Genomic DNA, 12,046 nt, shown 5'->3' with positions numbered 1-12,046 from the left:
CTTTCAGTAATTTTTGTGTTTTTCACGTTCCATCTCTGAACTGAGTACAGTGAACAGTATTTGATAAGATAAATCGCAACATATCAATGAGAAAATTAAACTATGGGATTGTGTGGGTGTTTTGGATTGGATAAGGAACTATTTGGAGAGAAGACAATGTGATGACGGATTATATACTGTATCACTGCACATTGTGTTTGGCGTTCCACAGGTGTCAGTGCTGAGACCAACTGACATCATGCATGCAGAGATTTCTGAATTCGATTTAGCAAATGTAACTACCTAAGTATGAGCAGCAGTCAGTGAAAACAAGGAAGTAAACAATTAGGCTTGTGTGAACAACGGTGTAGCACAATGTGAGTAACAATAGCGTTACATGCTACTGTGCTGTGCCTGGGTTTACTATTCCGTCTATTTATTTAAATGACAGAACTCTTCATAGCGATGCACTAGCCATGTTCAATAATTTTCCTTATTTTATGAGAATATTCATTTATTTTTCCATCTTTGTACTGTCATGATGCAAATCTGAATTGTGCCACCTGAACTATGCTGTGTAAATCCACCCATAAGATAAATAAAGAATGTGAATGTGGAGTGTGTCTCAACAGGTGTACACAAAACTTTTCACCTTCTGTAGATGACCTGCTGACATGATCACATGATGACCGTTTTAAAAGATACTTTAAGAGCCCACCAGGAAAACAACCAGATGGCTCGTGGAAAATCATGTGGAGCCTTTTACTCTCCATCTGCAAGCATTCAACTTGTTACGCTCTCTTTCGTTTGTGAGGTTTTAAATGTTGTGCTTGGTTGTACAAACATGATGTGACAGATGTATGAGCCTGAAAATGTGACAAGTGAGCATCAGTTGCAACTCATTGCTCTTGCTTTTTCTAAGTTAAATCTTCATTTTATATTTACTACACAGTACTGATTCAAGTCACAAATTTTAAAAATAATCTCATCTCATTTCCTTATTGCTTGTTTGTCTGTTTTCCTTTTTCAACTCTTACATTTGAATAAACTTGAAGCTAGTACACTGGTCATTGGCCTGTGGAGTAGTGTACATTTACTTTACCCGAAACTTAACTAAATGGAACAGTCCTTAAATGGCTTAAGTCCTACCTGGAGGAAGCTACTTTGTAACAATTGGAAGTGCTCAGTCTCAACAAATCGCAATGACCTATGGGATCCCTCAAGAGTCAATTCTTTGACCCCTCCTATTCAGCCTGTATATGCTACCCTTGGGTCAAATTCTTCAAAACTTTAATTTTGACTATCATGGTTATGTAGATGACAGTTATATTTAGCAGTGTCTCCAGATGACTACAGTTCAATTGAGGTATTGTGCCACTGTCTAAAGCAGATAAATAACTGGATGAGCCAAAATCTTCTTTAACTACACCACAACAAAATGAACACTATTGTTTTTGGCAATAAAGAAAAGAGAATTGCTGTTAGTAAACACCTGGACTGTCTATCTTTAAAAACCAAAGAGCAGGTTTGGTGTTCTAATTGATTTGATATCACTTTCAACAGTCATATCAAATTAATTACTAAAACTTCCTTCGTATCATCTGAAGAACATATCTAAAGTGAACGCTTGCATGTGTCAAGCAGACCAGGAAAAGCTCATCCATGCGTTTATGTTAAAAAGACTTGACTACTGGAATGGTCTTCTGCCCGGACTCACCAAAAGGAGAAATAAACAGGTGCAGCTCATTCAGAATGCTGCACCTCAGGTTCTGACCAGAACAAAGAGGTCCAAGCATATATTAACAATTCTAAAGTCCTTCCACTGGCTTCCAGTCATCTTTAGACTAGATTTTAAAGCTCTGTTACTGGTCTATAAATGGTTTAGGTCTTTAATACATGAAATAAATGGTGATGGAATACAAACCCACTAGAGCGCTGAGATGGACAGACGCAGGTCAAATAGTAGAGTGCAGAGTCCAAAGCAAACATGGTGAAGCAGCATTTAGCTATTATGCTGCGCACAAATGGAATAGGTTGCCAAGAGGTGAGGTCAGCCACAAGTGTAAATGCTTTTTATATCTAGGTTGAAACGTTTTTTTTTACATCCTTTTTAGAGTATTTCCAATTTTAATATTTCTTGCATGGTACACTGTTTTTAATTGTACTTCTATTTTAATTTTTTAATACACACACACACACACACATATATATATATATATATATATATATATATATATATATATATATATATATATATGCACATTGAAGAAAAATAAGTATTTCAACACCCTGCTATATTTCAAGTTCTCCCACTTAGAAAACATGGAGGGGTCTGAAATTTTCATCGTCGGTGTATGTCCACTATGAGAGATATAATCTAAAAAGAAAAATCCAGAAATCACAATGTCTGATTTTTTTAACGATTTATTTGTGTGATACAGCTGCATCTAAGTATTTGAACAACTGTCTATCAGCTAGAATTTGGACCCTCAAAGACCTGTTAGTCCGCCTTAAAAGTCCACCTCCACTTCATGTTTTATCCTTAATCAGATGCACATGTGTGAGGTCGTTAGCTGCATAAAGACAACTGTCCACCCCATACAATCAGTAAGACTCAAACTTGTAACATGGCCAAGACCAAAGAGTTGTCCAAAGACACCAGAGACAAAATTGTACAACTCGATATGGCTGGAAAGGGCTACGGAGAAATTGCCAAGCAGCTTGGTGAAAAAAGATCCCCTGTTGGAGCAATCATTAGAAAATAGAAGAAGGTAAACATGACGGTTAATCTCAATCAGAATGGAGCCCCATGCAAGATTTCACCTCGTGGGGTGTCAATGATCCTTAGAAAGGTGAAGAATCAGCCCAGGACTACACGACAGGACTTGGTCAATGACCTGAAAAGAGCTGGGAACACCGTTTCCAAGGTGACTGTTGGTAATACACTAAGATGTCATGGTTTGAAACTACGCATGACACGGAAGGTTCCCCTGCTTAAACCAGCACGTCAAGGTCCATCTTAAGATTGCTAATAACCATTTGGATGATACAGAGGAGACATGGGAGAAAGTTTTGAGGTCAGATGAGACCAAAATGGAACTTTTTAATCATAATTCCACTAACCGTATTTGGAGGAAGATGAATGATGAGTTCCATCCCAAGAACACCATCCCGACTGTTAAGCATGGGGGTGGTAACATCATGCTTTGGGGTTCTTTTTCTGCACATGGTATAGGACGACTGGACTATATTAAGGAGAGGATGACCGCGGACATGTATTGTGAGATTTTGGGGAACAACCTCTTTCCCTCAGTCAGAGCATTGAAGATGGGTCGTGGCTGGGTCTTTCATCATGACAATGACCCGAAGCACACGGCCAGGAAAACCAAGGAGTGGCTCCATAAGAAGCAAATCAAGGTTCTGGCAAGGCCTAGCCAGTCTTCAGACCTAAACACAATAGAAAATCTTTGAAGGGAGCTGAAACTCCGTGTTTTGTCAGCGACAGCCCAGAAACCTGTCTGATCGAGAGGATCATTGAAATTGCTGATTGACATAGGATGAACAGACAAATGGCAATAATCAAGTTAATGAAGCACAGTAACAAGTTCCAACCCACAACAGCAAAGTGCAGACTCACTCCCCTAAATGCCTTGGTCGGGTTGTTTTCTTCACCGGAGGGAGATTGAAGGGTTCTAAATACCACTACCCCATGTGTAACCGGACTACAGTTACCTTGGCAGTGGGAAGGAGAACAGCTATCTTACAAACAGTCAATAAAACAAATTAATATTAACAATGGATTCAAAACCAATGACCTTCTTACAATTAGACAAATTAACTCAAGTATTCCTGCCTGTGCAGAAGCGGCGTGTGGAGGGACACACTCAGCAACCATGTTTGTGCGCGCATGAGACATTCACTTGTGAGCAAGCAGATGTTAGAGGACGCTCTCTCTTTTTTTTTTTTTATTTAACTCCCATTCGGTATCGTCATACCCATCTGACGCCATTTTATTAAGGTCACTTTAATTTCTACAATTTAGGTCATCTCTCAACTGGATTATTAATATTATTAGATTACATGTTTTTTCCCTTTTATCTATTGACTCATTCATATATTTTTTTTTCTTTCAAAAAGTGCTCAAGCCTGTTTATTTTAACACAACAGTCTTTTGATTTCGAATGAGGAATTCTAGTCTATAGGATTCTCCGAAAAAAAACAAGACAACCTCCCAGTCCAGAACGTTTCGGACTGGCCTCAACATAACCGGTGTGTTCTGCCAGTCATGGGATTTACAACCTTTTTGTGTTGGCACAACCTCCGACACAGGGCACTTCTAAAATGTTTTTACAGTGGTATGCCCTCACACTCTACGGCTTTTCAACCATTTAGATGGGACGCAACAGTTACCCACCAGGGCCTCTAACCTAGGACTATTAATGTTCAATTTCCCCTCCTGCTCATCCAGCCAGAAACTATAATTTCACAATGTCACAAATTCAAACGTGACATGGACCTCAACCCCAGTTAACAGACAGAAGATCACTTTTGGAGGATTAATGTCCTCTTACCTTATCAATTGTTGGGCGGACAATGTTCCGTCTGTCAACCAACACCTTAGTCCGAAATCATGTCAAGGTCACCAAATGTTGGAGGATGCTTTTTTTTTCCTCCGCCTGTTTGTTTAATTTCAGGTACTGAGAATGTTGGTTATCCAAATACAGGCTTGACACAATGAACAGCTTCTTTGAAGTTTTTACTTACACAATATTCCGGGCACTTATGAGTTACAGACAATGGCAGTTGGAGTTCACAAGTGCAAAGGTACATAGGGAGCATACATCTTTTATTTTGTCTTCATGTCGAACCACAGGCGCTATTTAACCTACTGCACAACATCGGGTCCTTCTACTTAGACAAAGACTTTCCATCTAAACCGGTTGTAGCTGGCAGTGCATTAATAGAAAGTTTCTAGTATACAATTCAGCAAGGTTAGCCTACATGCAGAGATGTGCGATATCACTCAAGGACACATCTGACCAAAGAGCAGAGCTCCACAGAGGACATGAGAAAGTTATGCAGTCATGACTAAACATGGGCATAAGACACAGTTCAAGAGCCATTGGTTTGAATCGCTTTCATCCCCATATCCTTTAAATTTACATATCCTTTATATTTTCATACTCGAACATTCTTACCCACATACCCTTTTAATTTTAACTTTAACATAGATTAGGTTGTATGTGAACTGTGTACCTTATGTATTGACTTTGTGTATTTGATTACATTTTTTTGACTGTCTGCAACCCAATGGGGAACACAATATTGTGCGACATGAAGGCCGGTCCCATGCCAGGATAAACGCAGAGTGCAGGGTTGCGTCAGGAAGGCCAGCCGGCATAAGACTGTCCTAAACATATATGACCGTTCATCAAACGAATTCTATAACGGATAGGTCATGGCCTGGGCTAAATACGTCTGACCCTGGCACTGTTAATCGGCAAGGGATAGGTAGAAATTCAGATAATGTAGGTCGAAGGCAAAAAAGAGGAGGAAAGTGGCTTAATCGGCAGAAGAAGAGGGGGAATGCACAGACCCTACAGCTTTGTGTAGGGACTTTGAATGGTGGTGGACTTCACAAAAAGGATGGAATTGACAGTGGTGAACACTTTATTTCCAGAAGAGTGGAGGTAGAAGCACGTAGGTGGATTAGATTTTGTACAGACTATGTAATTTGAAGGATGTTACCGACTTTAAGGTAGTGGTGAGGGAGAGTGTAGTTTGACAGCATAGGATGGTGATGTGTAGGATGTCTCTGGAAGTGGGTAGTAAGATTAAGAAGGCAAAGGTAGAGCAGAGAATCAGGTGGTGGAAATTGAGAAAGGAAGAATGTTGTGTGGCCTTTTGGAAAGAGATGGGACAGACTCTAGACGGACAGGAAAAGCTCCCAGAAGACTGGAATATTACTGCCAAGGTTTTCAGAGAGGGTGGCAGGAAAGTATTTGGGGTGTCTTCTGGTAGGAAAGGGGGGAAGTAGACTTGGTGGTGGAACCCCAAAACACAGGAAGTCATTCAAGGAAAGAGATTTAGCGAAGAAGAAGTGGGACACTGAGAGGACTGAGGAGAGGCGAAAGGAGTACATTGAGATGCGGCTTAGGGAAAAGGTAGAGGTGGCGAAGGCTAAACAAGAGGCATATGACGACATGTACACCAGAATGGATACAGAAGAGGGAGAAAAGGATCTCTACAGGTTGGCCAGAGAGAGGGATAGAGACGGGAAGGATGTGCAGGATGTAGAGTTGATTAAGGATAGAGATGGAAATATGTTGACTGGTGCCAGTAGTGTGCTAAGTAGATGGGAAGAGTACATTGAGAAGTTAATAAATGAAGAAAATGAGAGAGAAGGAAGAGCAGAAGAGGCAAGTGTGAATGACCAAGAAGTGGCAATGGTTAGTAAGGGGGAAGTTAGAAAGGCACAGAAAAGGATGAAAAATAGAAAGACAGTTGGTCCTGATGACATACCAGTGGAAGGACGGAAGCAAGATGGAGCGGGGGCTGTGGAGTTTTTGGCCAACTTATTCAGGAGAATACTAGCGGGAGAGAAGATGCCAGAAAAATGAAGGAAAAGTGTGCTGGTTCCCATTTTTAAGAACAAAGACGATGTTCAAAACAATGGAAACTACAGAGGGAAAGGTTAGTGTATGATAGACTCTGGACAGAAGTAAGTATCTGCAAGCAACAGTATGGTTTCATGCCGAGAAAGAGTACCACAGATACATTATTTGCCTTGAGGATGGTCGTGGAAAAGTACAGAGAAGCTCAGAAGAAGCTACATTGTGTTTTCATATACCTAGAGAAAGCCTATGACAGAGTACCACGAGAGGAACTGTAGAACTGCATGCGCAAATCTGGTGTGGTGGAGAAATATGTCAGAATAGTACAGGAAATGTATCAGGGCAGCAGAACGGCGGTGAGATGTGCCATAGGTGTGTCAGACAAATTTAAGTTGGAGGTGGGACTGCATCAGGGATCCGCGCTGAGCCCCTTCCTGTTTGTGGTATTAATGGATAAGCTGACAGACGAGGTTAGACTGGAATCCCCTTGGACCATGATGTTCATAGATGATATTGTTATGTGCAGTGAAAGCAGGGAGCAGGCAGAGGAACAATACAAAGATGGAGGTACGCACTGGAAAGGAGAGGAATGAAGATTAGCCGAAGTAAAACAGACTATATGTGCATGAAAAAGATGGGCGGAGGAGGAAGAGTGAAGTGAGGGTGGATGACTTCAAATACTTGGGGTCAACAACACAGAGCAATGGTGAGTGTGGTAAGGAAGTAAAGAAATGGATCCAAGCGGGGTGGAATAAGGCATAAGGTGTCTGGTGTTCTATGTGACAGAAGAGTCTCCGCTAGGATGAAGGGCAAAGTTTATAAAACAGTGGTGAGGCCAGCCATGATGTACGGATTAGAGACGGTGGCAGTGAAGAAACAACAGGAAGCAGAACTTGAGGTAGCAGAAATGAAGACATTGAGGTTCTCGCTCAGAGTGAGCAGATTGGATAGGATTAGAAATTAGCTCATTAGAGGGACAGCTAAAGTCGGATGTTTTGGAGACAAGGTTCGAGAGAGCAGACTTCCATGGTTTGGACATGTCCAGAGGCGAGAGAGTGAGTATATTGGTGGAAGGGTGCTGAGGATAGAGCTGCCAGGGTAAAGAGCGAGAGGAAGACCAAAGAAAAGGTTGATGGATGTTGTGAGGGAGTAAATGAGGACAGTGGGTGTTAGAGAGGAAAATGCACGAGATAGGCTTAGATGGAAAAAGATGACACGCTGTGTCGACCCTTAATCGGGACAAGCCGAAAGGAAAAGAAGCAGATTTTTTTTCTTCTATGCATCACTTTCAGGCACTCTGTATAAGACTATAAGAATGAATGTCATAACGATGCAAATCATGGTTTGATTACACCATGGTAATTTATGATTTAAGCTGTATTAATAAAAAAATTACCATTTTTACATTTTTATACTCATGTTGGTTACTTACACTACATATAAAAAAACCCACCTTTGCTGAACATTGTCTCTGGATGTGTGTTTAAACGGTCACAAGTGTTCTCAATTCCCCACCCCCAGTCAATATGGTCTTTCCGGTTCACTTTGTGTTCTCTATTTTTTCATGGAGCCTTCCCAAACAATCAGTCGTCCATTGTTGGCTGCAAATGTTTCAGCACATATCCATGATGTTTACGTTCAAGTATACGTGTATTGTAGCGCACATTAGAGTTATGCTTAATGGGCTTCAGTAAAAGCTCAGGCTAGTCAAGAGTTGAGGCAGGTGCAGGCTCTTACAGTAGATAAAGGAGACGGGCACTGGAGATGAGTTCATGACAAACACTGTTAGGCTTTTAGACGCCTTCTCCTAGCTCAATCTTCATTTCCCCTGACACTGATTTTGCAATAAGGATCCGGAGAAAAGGGGAATGTCCATCTATTCATTTTAATGATCCTTCATTATTGACTGCTGGCAGGGAGGGGGCGGGTAAAGGTAATGATTCCTTGTCTTTGCTGGCCAATCACTCTTCTTAAAGAAATCAGACTCTAAAGAAGGCCACTAATAGATGCGTGTTGTGACCTAAAACTAACCCTTGAATGTAATCCACGATTTCCACACATGCTGGACATTGTTGTGTCGGCCTTTTGTCTCAGTGACAACTTCTCGCATCACCGAGGGTGGAACTGTAAACAGGAATACAGTAAAAATACTCAGAAATAGAGTCCAGTTTGTGATTATTGAGTCCAAATATGATGATTACAAAAAGACTATTGTACTCCCCTTATTAGAGAATGACACACCGGTTGACATTTTGGAAAATATGCCGATTGGCTTTCTTTCAGAGTTAAATGACAAAATGAATAGCACATGTCCATCGGCTCATTTATAAGGCCACAGACTGGGGTCTGTTAGCATAGTTTAGCAGAAAAACTTGAAAGGAGGCCAGGCAGACTCTGTCCCAAGGTTACAAAAGCTGCTCGTCATACCTGCCGTGTCCACAAGTATGCTCGGATCCACCGCATGACAACGTGCAGAGAACAGAGAGGGGTTGTGTACCTGTCAAATTGTTGAGTCTTCTTGCAGTTGTCTGCTCACTGACTTTGCATGGAGAACAAATGATGAAGTGACTTCAAATCACTTCAATCGTCAACACAAAACTGCCTGCTGATCTTAAACTTCCTTTTTTTTTGTCTGCTGTTGGGACAAATGGTTTCCACATGAAGCACTTGAAATCAAATTGAACACCAGACATTGTATTAATACCACAATGCTGTGGTGTTTTTTCAATGAAAATAAATTGGTGGCCTACCAACTGCTAAGGCAGGATCCATTAATATTGTCTTTCCCCAATTTAGGCTCCTGAATGTTGCATTGAACAAAATTCTGTGAACCAAAAAAGTAAACTTTTAATACCTGCCCCTTATTTGTGAGAAACGACTCTCATGTAATATTTGACAACTTTGTCAATATGTAGCTTTTGTATAACCCTCATAAATGTTCAGTTTTTCCTGAATAAATTTGAAAGGTTTTTGCTTCCTGAATGCAAACATTTTGACTCTGGAAGTAGATAATTACATCTCCATTGTTTCCTCTGGGAGAAAATTGCTTTATAATTACATTGTTTTGGACCTCTGAAGATCCACTGTAAATCATATTCCTAAACAGATTGCAACTATATTGAAAAGCCCTTGTCCAGTTTTTAGGCCTCAAGCAGCCAACGCCTCAAGAGACCTACTGTTGTCATAGTTTTGAACTGAAATTAGGGTGGATCTATACAATGGTTTTTTTTTTTTTAAATTAATGATTGTCAGTTTGAGCAATGACTAAAACTGTTGTGTGTGCGTGTGCGTGTGCGTGTGCGTGCATGTGTGTGTGTGTGCATGTCAGCCGTCATCAGTCTGTCAAAGTAATGAACCCTACTTTGGTCCACCCTGCAACAGCTCTTTAAGGCATCATTCACGCCACTGGAGAGACACACTCAGGTATTAGTAGTCTTGCCTGGATGGTCCAGTGAATGATGGGTGGGCGGGGATGTTATTAGCAGCATTCATCTACAAGGCTCCCCAAGCTACACTAGACTGAAACTGACCACAAGACAACCCTATCATCTTCAAAGATTACCTGTCTCCTGCACACTATATGAATGTTTTATCATAAAAGCTTTCCTTTTTTCTTTTTGCTAAGTGCCTCCTTGAGTGTTTGCTTTCAACTTTTGATTACTTTATGTCTTGTTGCGAAGAAGAAAAAAAAAAGGCCAGGCCCATTTGAATATAATGGACCTAACGGGAAAGGTAATTTCCCATGCATTGGAATGATAAATGTGGAGGTGAAATTTAACATAATAGGTAATAGGTTTTGACAAAGATAAGATTTTAGCACCTAAAAAGAATGCTTTCCTTGAATCCTCAAAGTATCTTTGTGCAAACAGAGTTCGTCAAGGGGAGCAAATAAATGAACATGTCAACAACTTCTAAATCCATTTTAGAGGAAATAGGATAAGATGCATTTCAGTGTAAAACACTTCTTTAAAAACCATTAATATCAATTTAAAAAAAATACTCTACTGTTGCCATTGACGTCTCACTTTTCTCAGTTTTAAATACACAGTGGTTTTGTTTCATTTTTTTTTCTTATAGTCTTGAGTCATTTAACTGAAAAAAATATTTTTGCACTCCTTTGGTCCAGACACTGAGGTTTCCAGCCCCAAAACACCCCGACCTAGTTACCCCCCCCCCCCCTCTCGTCGAGGTTTTCGCAGACACTGCGTTGTGAGCGGGGAATGGATGATTGCATAACAGCAGGCGAGACGTGATCGTTGCTGGCAGCTTTTGCAAAATTCAGTCATTCTCTGAATTCTCCCGTCCCATAAATACACATTAAAAAGGAGGATGAGTGAGGATATTTACTCGTATGTTTTAGATAGCGGTTATGGTCACATAAAAGTTCATAAAAAGGAGGGAAATTGAGAGGAAAGGGGAATTTGAAGCATGGAAAAAGAAATTTAAAGTTAAAGAACAATGTACTTTAACAATTATTTCATTTATCTACTTCCTGCCCAAATTTATTCTAACCATTGTCAAAAGGTCCCATTTAAACGTAAGTACTCAGTCACCCCATCGCAAATCCTTCCAAACTGGTCTGCAGTATTTAAACAAAGCATACCATAAGTCATAGAAACTACTGGAAGCGATAAGAGCCAACAGGTGATGTATGAGCCACACAGAGATGATGACCCCAGATGTTCACAAGGAACCACTGGGATCTGAATCAGACTCTGACTAGTTATGACTTTCTCATTCTTAACTGTCCCTGCGGAGTAAATGGAAGATAAATGAACACACTTCTTACACACATACACTCTCTGATTTAGTGTGGTGGGGGATATGATGCAGATGCTACAATATGGGCATACCCCCTCCAGGGTTATGAATCACAAGGCTGTCCACAAACTACAACGGCATTTTAGTGCAATGGGGCAAATATTATTAAGTCTTGAATTGAGCAAAGGTGATATTTTGGCTTTAAATTGATTGAATGTACTTTATGTAATACCATTTACGTCATGGTCACGAAGGCACATCAATTCTTTTGTTTTTTGTTTTTTTAACCGTTCAAACAGAGACACCTAGTGTCCATCTACAACATGTGCAGGTTAAGGCTCCTACCACAAATGCACACACCAAACCAGAGGATTAGCGAAAAGGTTTCACCGTTGACGTGTTCAATGGGTATTATAAAATAGATTTTTTAAATTACTTTTGATAACATAATACACAATGTCAGTGGGGTCACTGTCACTGGCAGAAAAGGATTGCCCTTACAAAACGTTTAGCCATTTGGCTGAAGGATGGATTGGTAGTTTTTTTTTTTTTTTTTTAACTTGCATTATAAACTGATATATGTAACATCGTGTACTGTAATCGATCACTAATTAAAAACATGTTGCAATATTTAAAGGCATCATACTCTGTTTTCCAAAACAAATTTTTCTCGTATTTGGATGTAATATTTT

The sequence above is a fragment of the Syngnathoides biaculeatus genome, chromosome 5 (assembly GCF_019802595.1).
Source record: "Syngnathoides biaculeatus isolate LvHL_M chromosome 5, ASM1980259v1, whole genome shotgun sequence".
NCBI lineage: Eukaryota > Metazoa > Chordata > Actinopteri > Syngnathiformes > Syngnathidae > Syngnathoides > Syngnathoides biaculeatus.
Note: the sequence above shows the minus strand (reverse complement) of the source record.